This window comes from Canis aureus, chromosome X, assembly GCF_053574225.1.
Source record: "Canis aureus isolate CA01 chromosome X, VMU_Caureus_v.1.0, whole genome shotgun sequence".
NCBI lineage: Eukaryota > Metazoa > Chordata > Mammalia > Carnivora > Canidae > Canis > Canis aureus.
Window position 1 is genome coordinate 25,901,161 of NC_135649.1, and position 21,543 is coordinate 25,922,703.

Sequence of the window (21,543 nt, forward strand, 5' to 3'; positions counted from 1 at the left end):
TAAAGGCTTCTTGGGCCCTTTGGGGCTTTGGAGAGCATTAATATTGAACCTGAAGGAGATATGCAAAGCAGCCAACTTGATGGGGAGGACTTTGCCATCATGCAAGAAGGAAAGTAAAAAAAATGTACCATGGCTGGCTCCCCAAATTTAAGATTTCAAGTATTAAGTATGACAACTAATTTTATACTTTCTTTTTGAACTGTGAATTCCAAGAAAATATGGTTATTTCCAACTTGTTATTCTTACCTTTTTTATTTTTAAAATTTTTTATTATTTTTTTATTCTTACCTTTTATAATCAATTATTAAACACATTTTAACTAAAGCTTTTAACTATTTGTACTATTTTTATTCATATTTCCATGGATCTTTAAGAAATTGATATTTTATTTGGCATAGGAAGAATTTTTATATACAGACAGTGGTATTTGACTTTGAAACCCTTATGATTTCTATTATTTGCATCAGTATCATCTAATGATCATTATCTATAACTGCTGAGAAGAACACCATGTATAGGTAACCAATGCCAGGGAAGGAGTTCAACTACATAAAGGATTAGTAAAGATCATCACCATGTCAGCCCCAGGTATAAAAATCCAAACATTTCTGTTCATTGCATCTTGGTTTTGGAGTTGCCAAGGAAAACATAACACAGTCAAGTGCTAAACATAACACAGTCAAGTGCTAAATGCTAAATCTTTATGTACCTAGAGATGAGACAGAGCAATATCAGCTCCAAGAGTGGACATCAGTTCTTATGGCCAGTAGGTGTCCTGGACAGCCAACGGGAACCACTGTCATGCTCCAGCAGAAGGACCTCTTCCTCCCTAGGCAATCTGAGATACTGAAAGCTTGGTGTGTGTGTGTGAGGGCCATTAATGTACTTGTTTAAGCAGAAAAGAGGAATAATCATTGATTCTTCAATAGGAAAGGCTATTCTTATATAAGGTGAAAAGCCCAGGAGAGGCTGTGAACCCTGTATCTCTCCTTTTTTAAAATATTTTTATTTATTTATTTTGGGGAACAGGGAGAGTGTGACTTGGAGGAGGGGCAAAGGAAGGAGAGAGAGAGTCTCAAGCAGACTCCACACTGAGCACATAGCCCACCATGGGGCTCAATCTCTTGACCCTGAGATCATGACCTGAGTCAAAATCGGGAGCCAGACCTTAAACGACTGAGCTACCCAGGCACCCTGCGCAAATTATCTCTAGATAAGGAGGTGTTCCAAGTCCAATGCTCATTCTTATGTGATGAGTTGGGGGGGTCCTAACACTGTGCACGTGACACTGCCTCTGCAAACCATAATCAACAGTCACGTAACATGGAAGATTTGGTGCCATGTATTTATAAAACCTCAGAAATTCAAACACTTCTATCATGCAATTAATAACTTACATATAGGTTTCATAGATTACCTTTTATACTACATGCATATAAAAATATTTTCTAAGTAATTAACCATGTTAACTAGATTTGAGTATGTTTAAAGTAGTTAAGAAATCTTCCTAAGGTTCTTAGGTATGTCAGTGTCTTTGGACACCCAACCTATTAATTACAAATAGTACTTATGTATCCACTAAAACCAAGCACAGTATATAATAGACAATTTTTTTTACTAACTTTTAATCCTGAAAATGCAAGAACTTCTTTATTAACATAAGAGCTTTGGTGCCTACAGTTTATGAGATTATACTATATATTCTGTAAGAGACTGTGGGATGATACAAAAAAAAGTAAGACATTCCCTCTAGACTCAAAGAACTTGGGTCCCAAATGTGATATCATGACAACCAACATGTAAACTCTTCTTTCAACACAGAGTTCATATGTAATCTTCCAATGGTTGCAGATGCTAGATGACTTTGTTGTTTGATAGCTGAAGACAAAAATAACTATTTAATATTTACGGTTAATGAAAGAACAAAGGACAAGTCCAGGCTTTTTTCTAGATTGCTGTCTTTAAATCCTATTTGATTCAATAAGAGTATCTACCCTGACTGAGGCCATTAGTGCCTGCAGTGAGTACATATTTTAAGAACATTTGCCTTAAAAGTCTTTTCTGTTCAAGAACATAGTGCCAGGCAAAGCAAACACAAAGCCCCAGTAAGGCAGAAATCCTTACATAGCCAACTATGTCTTCTACTTAAGTGCATCCTCTTCTGTGTGAGTATGACTTTCTAATCATCTTGCTTCACTGAATTGCTGAATTTCTTTCCACTAATTGTGATTACCAGTTATCAACTGACCACAATACAGCAATCTGTAGTGACTCTTAGTGCATGGAACAGCAGAGGGTTACTTTTTAAAATATGATTAGTGTAGAATTACTATTCTATTCCTTTGGATGAGATTATTTTTCCATAGCAAGTCATTTTATTGTGGTTTCTTATCAATGTATGTTTTGGTTTTTGCTTTACTTTTATTTTTTGGTTTCCACTGCATTTATTACTAATATAAAAAATGTTAAAAAGAAAAAAATCATTCTCAGTTCTCCAATGGCTCTCATCCTTCCCTCTTGCCCACACAACCCCTTAGCCATTTCCTCAGGGCCAGTTCAAAACTGAGCCTGTTCACTGGTGTTTTCACAGAAAACGACCAGTTCCAGGGATATAGGGAAGAAGGCTAGATGAGGGCGACAGTACCATCCAAGTTCCACCCAAAGGTAGGCCAGTGGAGATCCATAGAATTCAGATGAAAGGGCTGGTGGCCTCACAATGATGTACTCTAACTAAAGTGGGCTGGAGAGGAGATAGACCAGTCAGAGGCTTTAAAGGACATCTCATGGGCTTGTGTCAAACTCAGAAAAACAGACACCAGGAGACTGGGGAGATCAGGGAGGCAGTCTTGCAGAAAGTTTCACAATTTTCTCATGTTGGAAAGTGTGGAAAGTCTAGAAGGCACTAAGAACCTCACTCATTTTGGCAGAAAACTTACTCTAGTGTTGAGAAGTCACAATGATGCCACAGTCATTGAGAAGCTATGTACGAGGGGATGCACAGTTTCACAAAGCATAGTGATCACAGACAAGAGTTGTGGGGATCATGCTATTGACATAAGATATACAAAATCCAAAAGTAGGGAGAGTGGCCTTTCAGGGAGTAACTGCACCAGTCATCTGTACTTGATCCCAGGTCAACTGGTGAGTTTCACAGAGCAACTGGCAACTTCGGGGCTAGGGTTTGTCACATAAAAAGGACTTAAAAGAAGCAGCTAGAAGAAGGGAATGATAGGAAACTGCTCCAGGAGTCTCAGGAATTGAGGACAGTACCAGGGTGGACAGATGTACAAGAAACAGCACCAAAGAGATTTCTTGTTCAGCAGTCAGTTGGCAAAGGGGAAGAGGATCCAGGAGGCAGTTGAAGGAAGCAAAGATGGGGTCATGAAGGTGAGTCTCGAGGCTGGATCAGAAGAAAGCCCACACACTGGGCACCAGTGATGAAACAACTCTGGACCCCAAATGGGGAAGGTGGCATAGGGGGGTTGGTGTCACTGGCTGAGGGTGGTGGATGGAACAGCTTCACAGTAGCCGTTACAAAGCCATAGGGAAATATATGGCCACTAGGTCAAAGGGCTCCTTCCAGCCAGGATGGGAAGGCACAGTCTCACAGAGGAGGTCCATTGACGTCTGGGTGGTAGAAGGCACAGAGGTCCTCATATCAACAGTGGCCCTTTTTGGCAAAGTGTTGGTAGACAAAGCGGTTGGATTTGTCTTCCATAACTTGGGGTCCATTCTTGGGTGGGCAGGTATTTTTGATAGAAGACCAACTTTTGAGCCTTCGAGGATTTCTCTGCTTTTTGTGAAAGCTTCCCCTGGAAGGACCCCCATGGTCAGTCCAGGAAAAGGAGGTTTAGTATTGGCCTCCCACCAGCCCACAACTATATGGGCCACACCTAGGGCCCAGGCCTCTCCTAATTGGGCCTCTGCCCCTGGGAGGAGGTAGGAGACTCAGAAGTTATGAACTCATTGATACCTTTGATCCTGGAGGACTTCTGTGAAGAGAGTCTGCATTCTTTTCTGTCTGGCTCCTTTCACTCAATATTGTGTTTGTGAGATTCATCCAGGTTGCCTGTAGCAGTTCATTCATTCATTTTCATTGCAGTATAGCATCCCATTGCATGCACACACAACTTATTTATTCATTTTACTGATGGTGGAAATGTGGGTGGATTTCAGTTTGGGGCTGACTTGGGGTTACCAGGCTTTCCATTGGCCATGGGGGGAGGGCCCAGCTAGCTGGGTGGTCGGATGGGACTCCCAATTCTCCTCATCTCCAGTCTCTTTCTGCTCTGGCAGCAAGGGCTGTTGTGGTGGTGGCGGCTGCTGCTGATTCTGCTTCTGTAGTTTCAGCATCATGGTTGTGGCTATGGCTGCAATGGCTGTAGCAGGATTTGGAGGGTAGTGAGGAAGCTTTGTTTTACCTTTAAGAGGATGTGTTACTTTTCCTGGCTATTGCTTTAACTACAGCTTGCTTTTTGCTGTTTATTTTTTTAACAGGGCCATAAGATCATAGAACTTTATATCTGGAAGGGACCTTGAAGAACATATAATTGATTCACTTTATTTTACAAAAGGTGAAATTGAGGCAGAGAGATAGAGATAGAGATAGAGATAGATAGAGAGAGAGAGAGATTGAGACACTTGCTCAAGGAAGAATATGGACAAAAATTGTCTCCTGATTTATAATCCAGTGTACTTTTATCCAGTGCATGGCTGGCTTCCATTTTGCCATCAGAATTCTTAATAATAAGTAAAAGGAGCTTTTCAAACATGTTAAATACAACTATTGAAGTCTGAGTTAGTTGCTATTTGGATAGACAAAATGATGGGAAAATGGATCACAGGACATTTTAGAAAGACAATGGAAAAAAAGTCAAGATTCTGACAAGAAATCTGACCATAGGTAGATAGTATATATATTTTCTCATTTGTCCCTTTTATTTTCATACCAAAGAAATTAAGGTGGAGTTTTTCTGTAATTCTAAGATATATAGGGCAGTTTCACCTCACCTTGTTTATTGTCACCCTAGATGTTACAAGTTCTAAGTTTCATGGCCCATTCCATTTTCCTATAAACTGCTACTGATATTATTTTACAGCTCTGGCTGTGCAGTGGAATCCTTAGAAATCTGTTCAATGAATTATTTTCAAATGCAAGTCCAGGGACCTGCTTTTCTTACCAACATAATTTCTAAAGAGCTATGGCTAATTTTTGAATCAGTTAAATTAAAATAGGTGCTTCAAAGCAAAGACACAATTTTTACACAAGGTATTTTAAGGTCCTATTATGATCATAAAGGCTTCCTTAGATATGCTATACTAAAATAAAACCTTCCACTTGGCAATCAGAACAGTACAAATTATTTTCTCCAATTACCACCTATTCACCCTTCCCTTCCTCACCACAAGCATTTTCAAATTCTATCCTACCTGCTGAAAGAATCTCATTCCATCCAGAAACTCTTTTTTAGATAGCTTTGAACTATACTAATATGCAGTGTCCAGGAGGCTTCTACCTTGCTGTCTTTACTGATATTTTGCTTCCAGAGAAAATCTACTATGAAGTGTTTCATTTGGTTATTTTCAAAGTCCTGGTTGTTTTTAAGCTCTATAAAAGAAAACAAAATAGTTTTAGTTGCATGTGGCTTGCGTAGGGACAACCAAGAGAGCTACTGACCAATTTCACAAGTCTCTGTAAAAGAGGTAACTGGACAATATTCCTCTGTTCTGTAGATTGAAAGATGGGCACTAAGGGGGGCACTTGGCAGGATGAGCACTGGATGTTATGCTAAATATTGGCAAATTGAACTCCAATAAAAAAAATTTTAAAAGAGTGGGACTATCAACATTAATGAGAATTATTCTAATGTTCCAGAGAGAACTACAATCCAGCTAAGGAAATAAAATCTTTTGATTTTCCCAGGACTCAAATTAACCTGGTGTGAATTTTATCTAAATTAAATATTTCTTGGGATGCCTGGGTGGTTCAGCAGTTGATCATCTACTTTCGGCTCAGGGCATAATCCCAGGATCTAGGATCGAGTTCTGGGATCTGGGATTGAGTCCCACATCGGGCTCCCTTCAGGGAGCCTGCTTCTCCTTCTGCCTATGTCTCTGCCTCTCTATGTGTCTCTGATGAATAAATAAATAAATCTTTAAAAAATAAATTAAATATTTCTTGGGGTTGCTTTTTTTTGCTGTGTTGTATCCTTAATAATAAAAAAGTTAAGGCTTTTCTATCAGCCTTTCTGAGTTTGAAATGAAAAATGGAGTATCAAAATCATAATTCTTGAGATCTAGTGATTTCCTCCTTTCTGTTCTCCTTCTTGACTTTTTCTTTTTCTCTTTGGAGAAGAAATGAGAAATTTAATGCAGTTGACCAAATGAGATCAGCCTGAGGAAAGAAATAATGGACTTTGGAGGGGGTGGGGGAATGATATCATAGCCTGAAGGAAAATATAGATAAGAAAAAGAAAAGCCCTTCTCAGTCATCAAGGATGAGGGCTCAATGTAGCAGTCTGGCTGCCTGTGTCTTTTCATTCACAGAAAGTGTGCAGTAGGGCCAGGGTGCAGTACCTTTATGTACAAATTCATAACACATTTGTGCTCAAGGTCCTAGCCCATGTTTAGTATTTCTAATATGAACCAAGGATGTAGCATCTGAGTTAGATGGAAATTTTATAAAGACTCAAACCTTTTTTAAAAAAGATTTTTATTTATTTGAGAGAAAGAGTGAGAACAGGGAAGGGAAGAGGGAGAGGGAGAAATAATCTGAAGCAGACCACACTAAGCACAGAGCCTGAGGTGGGGCTCAATCCCACAACCATGAAATCATGATCTGAGCCAAAACCAAGAGTCCAATGCTCAACCGACTTAGCCACCACATGCCCCAAATAATACATGTATTTTTAAAAATTACAAAATTACACATGCCCCAAATAATACATGTATTTTTAAAAATTACAAATGAAAACCACGTCAGGTTTGAAGCTTTAGTCTTAGACCCAACATTTGTTAACTGGTCTGAGACCCAACATTTGTTAACTGAATGACCTTGGGCAAGTCATTTGAGTGTCTGAAACTCAATTTTCCTATTTGTCAAAGGAGGATCTATGTTGCAGTAATCAATTGAGATAATGGGCATGACATTGCTATGTGGACTAAAAGATGTTAGGGAAATAAGAGGGCTAGTATATGAGAGAGAGAGAGACCTTTCTGAGACTCTCAACTATTTCACATATATATATGGTCACTTACTCTGCTGATTCTGACAACACACAGGTCGGAAAAAAAAAGAAAAAGAAAGACACAAAAGTTTTATTGAAGGAACTGGAAATACTGGAAGAGAATCAGAATATAATTATACCATAGGCAGAGAAATATTAAAAATTCCTTCATAATAACCCACAGTAGTGTTTATTGAGAACGTGGTATGGGAAAATCACTATATGTAGTGTTCTGTAGAGTTGCCCTGGAGTGCATTCATTTGGGAGCTCTGATCCTAAAAAGCTTAAAGGGTGATTAAAACAAACAGTAATCAAACAAAATAAGTAATTAAATAAAACAGTAATCAAACAGTAATCAAACAAAAATAAGAAAAATAAAATACAAGTAGTAGAAAACAGTAAATACAGTAGAGAATATGTAATTAATTACACTTTGAAGGAATAATAGCAAAAATTTATTGAGCACATACTATAGGCCATGTTTGCATTGATCTATATTATCTTACTGGTATTTCTTACAATTCTAGGGAAACCTTTTTAGGATCAACCAATAGCATGTATTTAGGACATCTTTTTCTTTTTTTTGTGTAGGTCCCTTAAGGATGACCCTTTTCTTTGTCATCTAATAGGAGTCCAGATACTAAGTACATGACCAATACATAGATATTGAATTGGAACATTAGAGACTTTGCTAAATGGAAATTTTGCATACAAAAGGGGAAGAAGACAGATTAAAAGCATCAGAGAAGGTCATAGTATAGAAGCAAGAAAACATACAAAAGTCCCTGTCTATGTAAGGAAATAATGTAATTTTGGAGGTGGATGAATGCATAGTTTTTTTTTTAAGATTTTATTTATTTATTCATGAGAGACACACAGAGAGAGGTAGAGACATAGGCAGAGGGAGAAATAGGCTCCTGGCAGGGAACCTAAAGCGGGACTTGATCCCCAATCTCAGGGTCACGTCCTGAGCCAAAGGCAGATGCTTAACCTCTGAGCCACCCACACATCCCTGAAAGCACAGGTTTTACATCATATCTACACTTTTGTTCAAAAATGTCTAAAGAAGGCATAGAAACTCTAGACATGATGATTACTAAGGACTCCACAGTTGTAGAGTAAGATTAGAAGCACCTGATAGAAGGACTCTTACTTGGAGGTTTGAAATAATAATATTCACGTTGAAATCCAGACCAAACTTAAATAAAAAGCTGTATAGCCCAAGTAAATAGTTCTAAAGAGTTAGTTATATGGTAGGTTTTTTTAAAAAAAAATTTAGGGATCCCTGGGTGGCGCAGCGGTTTGGCGCTTGCCTTTGGCCCAGGGCGCGATCCCGGAGACCCGGGATCGAGTCCCACGTCGGGCTCCTGGTGCATGGAGCCTGCTTCTCTCTCTCTCTGCCTGTGTCTCTGCCTCTCTCTCTCTCTGTAACTATCATAAATAAATAAAAATTAAAAAAATTTATTTATTTATGATAGTCACACACACACACAGAGGCAGAGACACAGGCAGAGGGAGAAGCAGGCTCCATGCAGGGAGCCCGACGCGGGACTCGATCCCCGGTCTGCAGGATCGCGCCCTGGGCCAAAGGCAGGCGCCAAACTGCTGTGCCACCCAGGGATCCCTGGTAGGTTCTTATCAGTAATAGATACAAGTCAAGATGTGTTTCACATCCGTTACTATATATAGTCCTCCTTTATTCAAGTCTTCAGTTACCCATGGTCCACCACAGTTCGGAAGCAGATTATCCTCCTCCTGACATTGTGCCAGAAAGTCGATAGTAGTCTAAGGTGGATTCATAATGCCTATATTATTACCTCATTCTGTCTCATCACGCAGTCATTTTATCATCTTACATCATCAAAGAAGGGTGAGTATAGTACACTAAGATATTTTGAGAGAGAGATACCATATTCACATAACTTTCATTATAATTCTATTTTTTTAGTTACTGTTGTTAATGCCATATTGTGCCCACTTTATAAATCAAACTTTATCATGAATACGTATGTATAAGAAAAAGTATATATAGGGCTTGGTACTATCCTTAGTTTCAGGCAGCCACTGGGGTCTTGGAACATATCCCCTGTGGATGAGTTGGGGGAGACTACTGTGTTTTAAAGTATTCTCCTATATAGTCCTCGGTAATGTTAAAAACTTGAGGATTTAAATCACTGTATTTTCATCTTATATCCTCATTGGGAAAGAGACTATTTAAATGCAAACTGGTATCAGCAGCATTTCCCTAAAATTTTAAAGGGGAAAAATGAGGATTTAGGAAATAACATCCTTGTAGCAACTAAAGACTAAATTAGTCATAGTAAATAAATTAATTCATAATAGTAAATTTCAAGTTGGAGTGATTTTTAAAAAGTAAGAAACAACATTGAGTGAACTCCAATGTGTTACATAGTATATTGAGCACATTACATATATTATCTCATTTGATCTTCACACTAACTGTAATGTACATACTATTCCACTCTCTGCTATCCAGATGAAACTGAAGCTTGGATTAAGTCATTTATCCAAGATAATAGATATTTTTAGTGACCAAATTGACATTCGAACGAGGGTATAATATAATGCAAAAGTCTGTTTTATCTACTACAATTTACTGCTGAAACTCTACAAAAGCAGTTTTGTTAAAATGGATATGGCAGCTTCACATTGACTTCAAAAAAGATGCCATAGTTTTCTCATTCCAAGCTGTTTTTTTATACCATCCCTTCCCACAGACTATACGCAATGAATACTCAAATTATCAAACATAGCCCCCAACTCTCCTCTGTGTGTAAGGTGTCAATCAGAGTCAGCTTATAGCTAGTGTTTTTTTTATTGGAATAGTGTCTTTTTTTGGGGGGGGAGTGTAGTAAGAAATTTCAGATGATAAAAATGTTGCCTATTTATTGGACCAATCAAGAACAGAGACTTTTATGGGAGGCATAATAGGAAGATTTCTCAAAAGGACATTTCTGAAGTTAAAAGTCCAGTGCTTACTTTTGCAACTCAAAATTACTTAGGAGTTTTCTGTATCACAGGTATTCAACTAGCTTAAAATCTCACTTTGGTGAGTAAGGTATTAAAAACCTGCTGGATTATTCTGGAAAGGTTTATATTAATAAAAGGTGGCTAGATTCTTCATATCAATCATATGGTTACCTTAAGATGTGATGAGTTGATGTTGAGGCTCAAAAATAAATCCCCTTTGAAGTCATCATATTTCTTTTTTATGTAGTTTTTATTTTTTTTGATAAATAATACATGCCCATTGCTTAAAAAGTCAAAGAAAGAAAAACAGCAGTCTAGCTCCCCACCCCATTTCCACCGTCAAGTACCATTCCCTAGGCTAATAGATTTTAACTCTTTTAGATGTTTCCTTTGATATTTATCTTGCTATTTCTAAAAAGCATGCTAATACTTACATTTAAAAATTTTTATTTTTCTGGGATCCCGGGGTGGCGCAGCGGTTTGGCGCCTGCCTTTGGCCTAGGGCGCGATCCTGGAGACCCGGGATCGAATCCCACATCAGGCTCCCGGTGCATGGAGCCTGCTTCTCCCTCTGCCTATGTCTCTGCCTCTCTCTCTTTCTCTCTCTGTGACTATCATAAATAAATAAAAATTTTAAAAAAAATTTTATTTTTCCATATTATATTTTGATTTCTTAGCTTGGGATATGAGGAATTCTCTTAAGCATCATCTGAAGTGCTGTATTTGCCTAACTCTATTTCCTGTATCTCCATTTTGTTTTGATTTCATGGAATACATTCCTCAGTAGCTTCTTGAGAAAGCCTGTGTGTTTGATTTTTAAAAAATCTTTCATGTCTGAAAATTATTTATTCTGCCTCTTGCTTGTTTGATGCTTTAACTAGATATAATTTTTTTAGGTTGGAAATGATTTTCCTTTTGAATTTTAAAAATATCTCTCCAATAACATCTACCTTTCAGTGTTCCTGTTGAGAAAACTGATGTTATTCTCTTTTTTAAGTTATTTTTAAAAATATTTTATTTATTTATTCATGATAGACACACACAGAGAGAAAGAGAGGCAGAGACACAGGCAGAGGGAGAAGCAAGCTTCATGCAGGGAGTCTGATGTGGGACTCAATTCCCGGACTCCAGGATCACACCCTGGGCTGAAGGCAGGTGCTAAATCGCTAAGCCACCCAGGGATCCCCTTAAGTTTTTATTTAAATTCCAGTTAGTTAACATATAGTGTAATATTAGTTTCAGGTGTACAATATAGTGATTCAACACCTCGTGCTCATCGCAAGTACATTCGCTAATCCTCATCACCTATTTGAGCCATTCCTCCTCCTCTCTGATAATCATCATTTTGTTCTCTGTAGTTAAGAGGAGAAAACTGATGTTATTCTTGTTTCACATATTTTGTATGCCACCTTTGTTTTTCTGTTTTATTTTTTCCTCTAGGGAAACTTTTAGGATCTTCCCGTTGCTCCAGTTGTCTAAAATTCACAATAATGTGCTTTTTATAAGCCTTCTTTTACTAATTTGGTTCTCACCTTCATTATGGAAGCTCATATTCTTCAGTTATGGAAAGTTACATTTTATGATTGTATTGATAATTTCTTCTCTTTAGATTACTTTTCAATCATTTCTGCAAATTCTGTTATGCAGAAGTAGGACCTCCTACTGTTTTCTTATCTTTCCTGTTGCTTCCAAAGTCTGACATTTTACTTTTTTCTGTGCAGTTTCATTGAATTTTTCTTCCAAACACTTTATTGATTTATTGTTCAGTGCATGGCGATGCTGCTGTTGCTGCTGCTGGCATCCTGTTTTGCTCTCTGTACTAACTCTGTTTCCTCTAAACTCCCAAACTTGTTTGTTTGTTTTGGTCTATTTTTCATTTTAGAAGTTTTCATTGTAGGGTTTTTTTCATATTTAGGAATGAGGCACTAAAAAGTTGATTGCAATCTTTGCATGTGCATTATCTTTTCTGGGTCACCCAGTCAGCTCAGGTGGAAATCCATCCACTAATTATTTTCCTGGGATTTTAATTTTGGTTGCCAGTGCTCTAGAACTTGAGGGAGAAAGGGCTGAGAGTATTCCAACACTCAGGATGTAGACTCCCAGATAACATCCTAGTTTTAGTTGTGGCATCTGCATTTCTTAGCTGTGCCAATAATCTACAACTTCAGAATTCCTTTGTTTCAATATTGTCCATTTTATGTCAGAATTAGGAATGGATCTAGAGGTCTAAGTGTTCTTTACACAGAATATAAAACACTCCTCTTGTATTTTTTTTTTTTTGAAACATGCATCCATCTAGACCTTCAGAATTACCTGGTGATTATAGTTTCTGATTCTACCCTAGGTTCTGAACACAAAAATTGACTGTTTTACTGCTATTCTCTATCCTGTTTCTGTGTTCCTTTAATGCATTTAGCTTTCAATCTTCTAAGTTTTATTATGTCTTTAACTACTCCCCCATGTTATTTGCATTTCTCTATTGTTTTCCCTCTTCTACTTTCTTCAGTCTTATGATTTTTTTATCTAATGTGCATTATTTTAATAGACTCAATCTGCCATGCTTAATCAGAAGTTACCAACATCTTTATGTCCTCCTTTTGTGAAGAAGTACTGTCCTTTAGTTTGTTTCTTAGAAGAATAAATGTGAATCTTAGAAAAAGTTTAAAAACGTTAAAATTACTTCACTTCCAGTAGACTTTTGATGTTCCTTATGTTTTATCTAAACTAAATGGACCTATATCCCTCCAGTGTCATCATTGGATACATTTTCTTTCCACATTTGCCAGCAACAAGACTGCCAGAGAAGGTATTGCTGGCTCATCTGATGTGAGTCTAGAACATGTAAGAAGCAGGTGCATGTAGTACAGAATATGTTTTGTTTTTAACATATTTCACAGTTATAGAGTAATATTAAAAAGACTCTCAACTGAAGGATTTCAGATACAAGACTCAGTTTGAGTTCTCACTATGATAATTTATATCTTAGCTAGGCCAGAGAAACTTATGAGTTATCATACATTGCTATTTATTCTAAACACTGCTCTGCATGAGGAATTTCAAAGCTCTCCTCTAGAAAGAGTGGAGCACACAGCTGGCCATGAAGGCTCCTGTCTATGTCACATTAGAAATCCTTTTCCTGTAAGACATTTACACTATACTTCAGCAAAAACTATCTGGACACAATCCTATTAGAAGCCTGTGTACAAAACAACTGGAAAGGGAACAACAAATGCATTTGGCATTCCTGTTGAGAAGATTGCACATTCCAAATCTAAATCTTATGGCAAGATATACTTTCCTCTCACCAGTAGCAGAGAGATTCTATTATACAGCAGCTTGAAAGATAGGGAAATCACAGGATATTAATAAAACACATACTGTTTAGCATAAGCAGGGAAGAAATGCAGAGGGATTTTTCAGAACAGGATACTTCATGCGTGAAGCCATTCTCTTAGGTATAGAAAGAAGAATGTTTCCGGGGGATGTCAAAAGATACAAGTGGTAGTTACCAACATTGAAATTAGGAATATATGTTTTATACTAAGAATATTCTATGTTAAGTATATTAAGTATTCTATACATATGCCTGTTGATTAGCACAAGTTAATGAGAATGTGTCAGGAAAGCTAATCAATTACCGAAAAGCTTTTTTTTTTTTAATTTGGTGAAAAAATACTTCTATTTGTTAATGAACAAATAAAATAAAAATATTGAACTATTTTTGCCCTGGCCCCATCCCTGCATGTAAACACATTTGACCTAAAATAAGGAGACAGATGAACAGATGAATTCCTTTATAAAAATCAACTGTAAGCCAGAGAAAGCTTGGGTTAGAATAAATACTGGCATCTGCAGAGAGAATGAACTGCAGGGCAATGTTTAATATATCTTGACTTTTCTTATTTAACATTATTGAGATTGGGCAGTGTGCTGGCTGCTGTGCAGAATGTGAGCACAACATGCTTTCTTTATTTCTTTAAGATTGTAGTGAGAAAAACATTTCCTGGCTAGTTAAAGAGAAATCAATGTGAATATCATTTGTATGCATTTACTTGCTGAATTTGAGAAGCCCAGATTTATAAAATCAAATGAAGTTAACAAGTAGATAAGCATCCACTGTGTTCTTACTGTGGTGGTGGGATACAACAAAATAAAACAGTCTTACCAAGGAAACAGTATTAGTTAATATGAAACAATAAGAGACCAATGTATTAAAGAAAATAGAAGATGGTATATAACAAGTGCTAGATGGTAGAGGAACTAAATAATAATGCAAATATTAAAGGAGGTAAAAAAAGGGAGAGGTAACTGTGAGTTGAGTATTCAAAAGAGGAGCCACGGTAGGTATGAAAACAGATTGGATTTCTAGTATGCAGCTATCAAAAATACTTTTAAATTCCAGGATAAAGAACATGAGAATATACCCAAGATATATTAAGTTAAAAAAGTGAAGATTTAAAAGAGTATATAAAGAAGATGTGGTTTATGTATACAATGGAATATTACTCAGCCATTAGAAACGACAAATACCCACCATTTGCTTTGACGTGGATGGAACTGGAGGGTATTATGCTCAGTGAAATAAGTCAATCAGAGAAGGACAAACATTACATGGTCTCATTCATTTGGGGAATATAAAAAATAATGAAAGGGAATAAAGGGGAAAGGAGAAAAAATAAGTGGGAAATACCAGAAAGGGAGACAGAACATGAAAGACTCCTAACTCTGGGAAACGAACTAGGGGTGGTGGAAGGGGAGGTGGGCGGAGGGTGGGGTGACTGGGTGGCAGGCACTGAGGTGGGCACTTGACGGGATGAGCACTGGGTGTTATTCTGTATGCTGACAAACCGCCCACCATCGCTTGTTCCTTTCTCAAAGTTAGGAGTCTCTCATGTTCTGTCTCCCTTTCTGATATTTCCCACTCATTTTCACTCCTTTCCTCTTTATTCCCTTTCACTATTTTTTATATTCCCCAAATGAATGAGACAATATAATGTTTGCCCTTCTCCGATTGACTTATTTCACTCAGCATCGTACCCTTCAGTTCCATCCACATCGAAGCAAATGGTGGGTATTTGTCATTTTTTATGGCTGAGTAATATTCCATTGTATACATCTGCTACATCTTCTTTATCCATTCATCTTTCGATGGACACCAAGGATCTTTCCACGGTTTGGCCATTGTGGACATTGCTGCTATAAACATCGGGGTGCAGGTGTCCTGGCGTTTCACTCCATCTGTATCTTTGGGGTAAATCCCCAACAGTGCAATTGCTGGGTCATGGGGCAGATCTATTTTTAACTCTTTGAGGAACCCCCACACAGTTTTCCAGAGTGGCTGCACCAGTTCACATCCCCACCAACAGTGCAGGAGGGTTTCCCTTTCTCCACATCCTCTCCAACATTTGTGGTTTCCTGCCTTGTTAATATTCCCCATTCTCACTGGTGTGAGGGGGTATCTCATTGTGGTTTTGATTTGTATTTCCCTGATGGCCAGTGATACGGAGCATTTTCTCATGTGCTTGTTGGCCATGTCTATGACTTCCTCTGTGAGATTTCTGTTCATGTATTTTACCCATTTCATGATTGGATTGTTTGTGTCTTTGCTGTTGAGTTTAATGAATTCTTTATAGATCTTGGATACTAGCCCTTTATCTGATACGTCATTTGCAAATTTCTTCTCCCATTCTGTAGGTTGTCTTTTCGTTCTGTTGACTGTTTCTTTTGCTGTGCAGAAGCTTCTTATCTTGATGAAGTCCCAATAGTTCATTTTTGCTTTTGTTTCTCTTGCCTTCATGGATGTATCTTGCAAGAAGTTACTGTGGCCAAGTTCAAAAAGGGTATTGCCTGTGTGTTCTCCTCTAGGATTTTGATGGAATCTTGTCTCACATTTAAATCTTTCATCCATTTTGAGTTTATCTTTGTGTATGGTGTCAGAGAATTGTCCAGTTTCATTCTTCTGTATGTGGATGTCCAATTTTCCCAGCACCATTTATTGAAGAAACTGTCTTTTTTCCAGTGGATAGTCTTTCCTCCTTTGTCGAATATTAGTTGACCATAAAGTTGAGGGTCCACTTCTGGATTCTCCATTCTGTTCCATTGATCTATGTGTCTGTTTTTGTGCCAGTACCACACTGTCTTGATGACCACAGCTTTGTAGTACAACCTGAAATCTGGAATTGTGATGCCCTCAGCTATGGTTTTCCTTTTTAATATTCCCCTGGCTATTCGGGGTCCTTTTCTGCTTCCACACAAATCTTAAGATGATTTGTTCCAACTCTCTGAACAAACTCCATGGTAATTTTTTTGATACTTCCTCACTTTATTAAGGTTAACAGGATACTTATACATCTAAACATTTACTGTAGGTATTCAGTGACATTTAAATTCTGAATTACCTTCCCATAATTAAGTTTCTTTAGGCACATTGGTTTGTATTTTATAGAAAACACTTATCTTTAGGTCACAAACAGGAAAGAGTATAATTTGCAAATGTTACAAAGATGATACCAAATCTCAGCTAACCTCTTTCCCAAATTGCAACCACTGTTAGTATTTAATGAAAACAGAGCCCCCAAATAATTGCTTAAACATTATCACTGTATGATTGTGGTGACTAAGAAATCCCTGAAAGAGCAGTAAGCCATGATTACTGGAAAGCTCAGAACACTAGCAAGGCTTAATTGCAAAGTGTTTAACAGAAGGCCACAAATTGTGTTTTCTTAAGAGGAGCTAGGAACTATGGATGTCATTTAGTAATGCATTGGAATGGCATTGCCTAGTGCGAGTGTTGCACAAAAACTCCAGGTCACCTCTTCTTTATCATTATTTTGGATAAGCTTCCACAATCATAGCATGGCCCTGCCCACCAGCTGCACAGGCAGCCACTAAGCCATACTGGCCTCCCTCCTTCCGTAATCTGTTGGCACCTGCCATAACCAACCGGCAGCCAGTAGCTCCAAATGGGTGTCCCAGGGACAGCGATCCACCCCAGTTGTTAAACTTCTCCAGAGGAGGTGACCCAACCTTGGTTTTTCTACCCATGTAGTTTTGTGCAAACCAGTCAGAATCCATGGCTTTAAAATTAGCCAAAATCTGACCTGAGAATGCTTCATGAAATTCAAAAGCATCAATATCATTCAGTGTTAATCCTGCTTTTTCCAGAACTTTTGGAGTGGCATATGTTGGTCCAAGTAAAAGTTGATCTTTTGGATCTTGAGACACATATACAAAATCCCTCAAATACGCCTTGAGCTTATAACCCATGGCCAGAGCTTTTTCCTCTGCCATAATCAGCATTGCAGATGCACCATCGGTCAGGAAAGAAGAATTTGCAGTTGTCACCGTGCCATAGGGCTTGATGAATGCAGGTTTTAGTTTGGCCATTTGCTCCAGAGAAGAAGGACGAATGTCATTATCTTTGGTAACTGTATCTTTTCCTGGTACTTTGAAGGGTACAATATCAGACAGGAGTCCTTCATCCTGTGCCTTCTTGGCAAGGCTGTGCGAGCGCAGTGCATACTCATCCTGGTCCGCTCGAGAAACAGCAAAAGCAGCGGCTAGCCGGTCTGCAGAGTGGCCCATGGTCTCACTGGTGGAGAACTCAGCCACGGCAGGGAGCTCAGGTGACAGGAAATTCAATCTGAATTTTGAGAGTAAAGATAGTCGTTGACCCAGAGTCTTGGCCTTATTGAGATCAAGCATCATTTTCCTAATTTTCCTTGAATGACGAATAGGGACATCAGACATTAACTCTACACCACCTGCCACAACCACATCACACTGCCCAGAAGCGATCAAGCCAACACCTGTGATCATGGCTTGGTTGGCAGAGATGCAGGCCATGGTGACAGTGTGAGCAGGAGTCTTATCAGAGAAGCCAGCTCCAAGGGCAGCCTCTCTAGCCACATTGCTAGTTTTCACTTCCTGTATAACTGTGCCAAAGAAGATATAATCAACAACATCCTTTGGGACATTGGTCCGGTGCAACAAACCCGAAAATGCTGCTCTAGCCAAATCATGTGGCATCAGGTCCTTATATGAAGTGCCTGACTGCAAAAACGGAATGCGAACACCATCCACTACCACAATATTCCTTATGTTGGGTTTGGCTAAGGTTTTCTTTGATTTGGTCTGTGCAGCTGGGGCAGCTCGTAGCTGGGAGGAACAGCTCAGAGGTCTTACAGAAAATCGGAGGGCCCATTTTGATGCATTAGGAAGATTTTTAAATGTGTAAGTCAAGATGGAAGTCATTCTGAAATCTCAGCTCCGTCCTCTCGAGCTCGCCGCGGGCACGGAAGGTTCGGACTCCTCCATGGTATTTTGATAGGGATTGCATTAAACGTGTAAATTGCCCTGGATAGCATCGACATTTTCCCAAGGATAATTCTTCCATTCCATGAGCATGGAATATTTTTCCATCTCTTTGTGTCTTCCTCAATTTCTTTCAGAAGTGTTCTGTAGCTTTTAGGGTATAGATGCTTTACCTCTTTGGTTAGGTTTATTCCTAGGTATCTTATGCTTTTGGGTGCAATTATAAATGGGATTGACTCCTTAATTTCTCTTTCTTCAGTCTCATTGTTAGTGTATAGAAATGCCACTGGGGCACCTGGGTGGCTCAGTCAGTTAAAAAGCTATTTTAAAAATCTCTAGCACAGTTGCCTTGAAAACAGCATAGCAGTTCCTCATGAAATTAAATATAGGGTTTCCATATGTTCTAGGTTATTATCTGAGATAATTGAAAAGTGTATATACACAAAAACTTGTACAACAATTTTTCTAAAGATTTATTTATGTATTTAATTTAGAGAGAGAGAGAGCACACATTCATGAGTGGGTGGAGGGGCCAAGTGAAAATGAGAGGGAGAGGGAGAGAGAATCTTGGGCAGGCTCCATGCTCAGTGTGAAGCCCAATGTGGTGCTTGATCCTACAACCCTGAGATCATGACCCAACTCAAGCCAAGTCAGAGAGTCAACTGAGTCACTCGGGTACCTCTGTACAGTAATGTTTTAATAACAGCGTAACGTTACAAAGGCAAAAAGTAGTAATAATCCAAATGTTCATCAACTGATGAATTGATTTTAAAATAATGGTATATTCATACAATGAAGTAGTATTCACCAATCAAGACTGATGAAATACTAAGATTTGTTACAACATGTATTAACCTTTAAATCATTATGCTAAGTGAAAGAAATACACACAAAAGGCCTCATATTGTACAATTGTATTTATACAAACTATCCTGAAGAGACAAATCTATCTACAGTTTTTCAGGGACTGGGGACTGGAGGAAAGAGGTGCTGACTATTAATAAGCAAGGGTTTATATTTGGGGTGATGGAAATATTCTTGTATTAGATAGGGATGATGGTTACATAACTTTCTGAATATAGTAAAAAGCACTGAATTATATACTTTAAAAGGGTAAATTTTATAATAAATGTGTTAGATACAAATAAAATATTTATTTATTTTTTATTAAGTAAACTCTACACCCAACATGCTGCTCAAATTTACAACCCCTTGATCAAGAATTGCATGCTCTACTGACTGAGCCAGCCAGGTGCCCCAATGAATAAAATATTTTATTTTTATAACCTAGACAAAGCATCATATTCTATAATGAAATATTAAAAACATTCCCTTTAAGATCAGGAATTAAGATAGCATGTGTTCTATCATTACATCAACATAACATACTGTTGGGGGTCCTTGCCAATACATTTGGGAAATATATTTAAAAAACATATAAAATTAAAAGAGAAGAAACAGACTCTTGTTATTGCTTGACATTATTGTTTTCTATACAGAAAATGTAAAGATTCAAAAGAATAAGCAGAAAAGAATATTAAAATGTAAAGAAAAATTTCCAACAAGTAATGCTGGAACAACTGAATATCTATGAGTAAAAGGAGGGAGGGAAGGAAGGAAGGAAGGAAGGAAGGAAGGAAGGAAAGAAGGAAAGAAGGAAGGAAAGAAGAAAGAAAGAAGAAAGAAAGAAAGAAAGAAAGAAAGAAAGAAAGAAGAAAGAAAGAAAGAAAGAAAGAAAAAAGAAAAAGAAAGAAAGAAGAAAGAAAGAAAAAAAGAAAGAAAGAAAAAAGAAAGAAAGAAAGAAAAAAGAAAGAAAGAAAAGAAGGAAACTAAGGACAAAACTCATACCTGAAAAATTAACTGAAAATAAATCATAATTGTAAAATATAAAACTGTAATACTTTGGAAATAATGTAGGAGAAAATATAAAGGACCATGAGTTTGTCAATGGATTTTTGAATACCATAACCAAAGTATGATCTATGAAGGAAAAATGATAGTTTGGATTCATTAAAATTAACAACTTCTCTGCTAAATATAATATCAGGAGAATTAAAAGACAAGCAACAGACAAGAAGAAAAATTTACAAAAAACACATACAATAAAAAACTGTTATCCAAAATACACAAAGAACTGCATTCAACAACAGAAAAACTAAAAAAACAATTTGAAAATTGGCCAAAGACCTTAATAGACATCTCACCAAAGAAGATATACAAAACATATGAAAAGATGCTCCATGCCATAAATTTTCAGGGAAATGCAAACTAAAGCAACAGTGAGATACCACTACACACCTATTAGAATGACTGGAATCCAAAATTCTGAAAACACCAATTGCTTGTAAGGGTACAGAGTAACAAGAATTCCCATTTATTTTTGGTAGGAATGCAAAAAGTTACAGGCACTTTAGAAAACACTTTGGCAATTTCATACAAAAGTGAATATACTCTTGGGATGCCTGGGTGGCTCAGCGGTTTAGCTCCTGCCTTCAGCCCAGGGTGTGATCCTGGATTCCCAGGATCAAATCCCACATCATGCTCCATGTGTGGAGCCTGCTTCTCCCTCTGCCTATGTCTCTGCCTCTCTCTGTGTGTCTCTCATGAATAAATAAATAAAATCTTTAAAAGAAAAGTGGATATACCCTTATCATACATTCTGACAATTATATTCCTTGGTATTTACTCCCCAAAAGTTGAAACTTTCTGTCAACACAAAAACCTGCACATGGATGTTTATAGCAGGCTTATTCATAATTGCCAAAACTTACAAGCAGCTAAGATGTCCTTCAGTAAGTGAATGGATAAATAAACTGTAATACATCCAGACAATGAAATATTATTATTCAGCACTAATAAGAAAAAACTATTAAGCCACAAAAAGGCATGGAAGAAAGTTAAATGTATATTGCTAAGTAAAACAAAAGCCAATTTGAAAAGACTATAAACTGTATGATTCCAATATATGATATTAAGAAAAAGTGGAGAGAGTAAAAAGATGTGATTATCAGTC

At 37.6% G+C, this 21,543-nt stretch overlaps 2 pseudogenes; both read right to left on the reverse strand.

Annotated features, from left to right (window-relative positions):
• Positions 1 to 3,604: 3,604 nt before the first annotated feature.
• On the reverse strand, positions 3,605 to 4,404 carry LOC144308751 (proline-rich protein 3-like; annotated as a pseudogene).
• Positions 4,405 to 16,518: 12,114 nt separating this feature from the next.
• LOC144309100 (trifunctional enzyme subunit beta, mitochondrial pseudogene) lies at positions 16,519 to 18,523 on the reverse strand (annotated as a pseudogene).
• Positions 18,524 to 21,543: the final 3,020 nt, after the last annotated feature.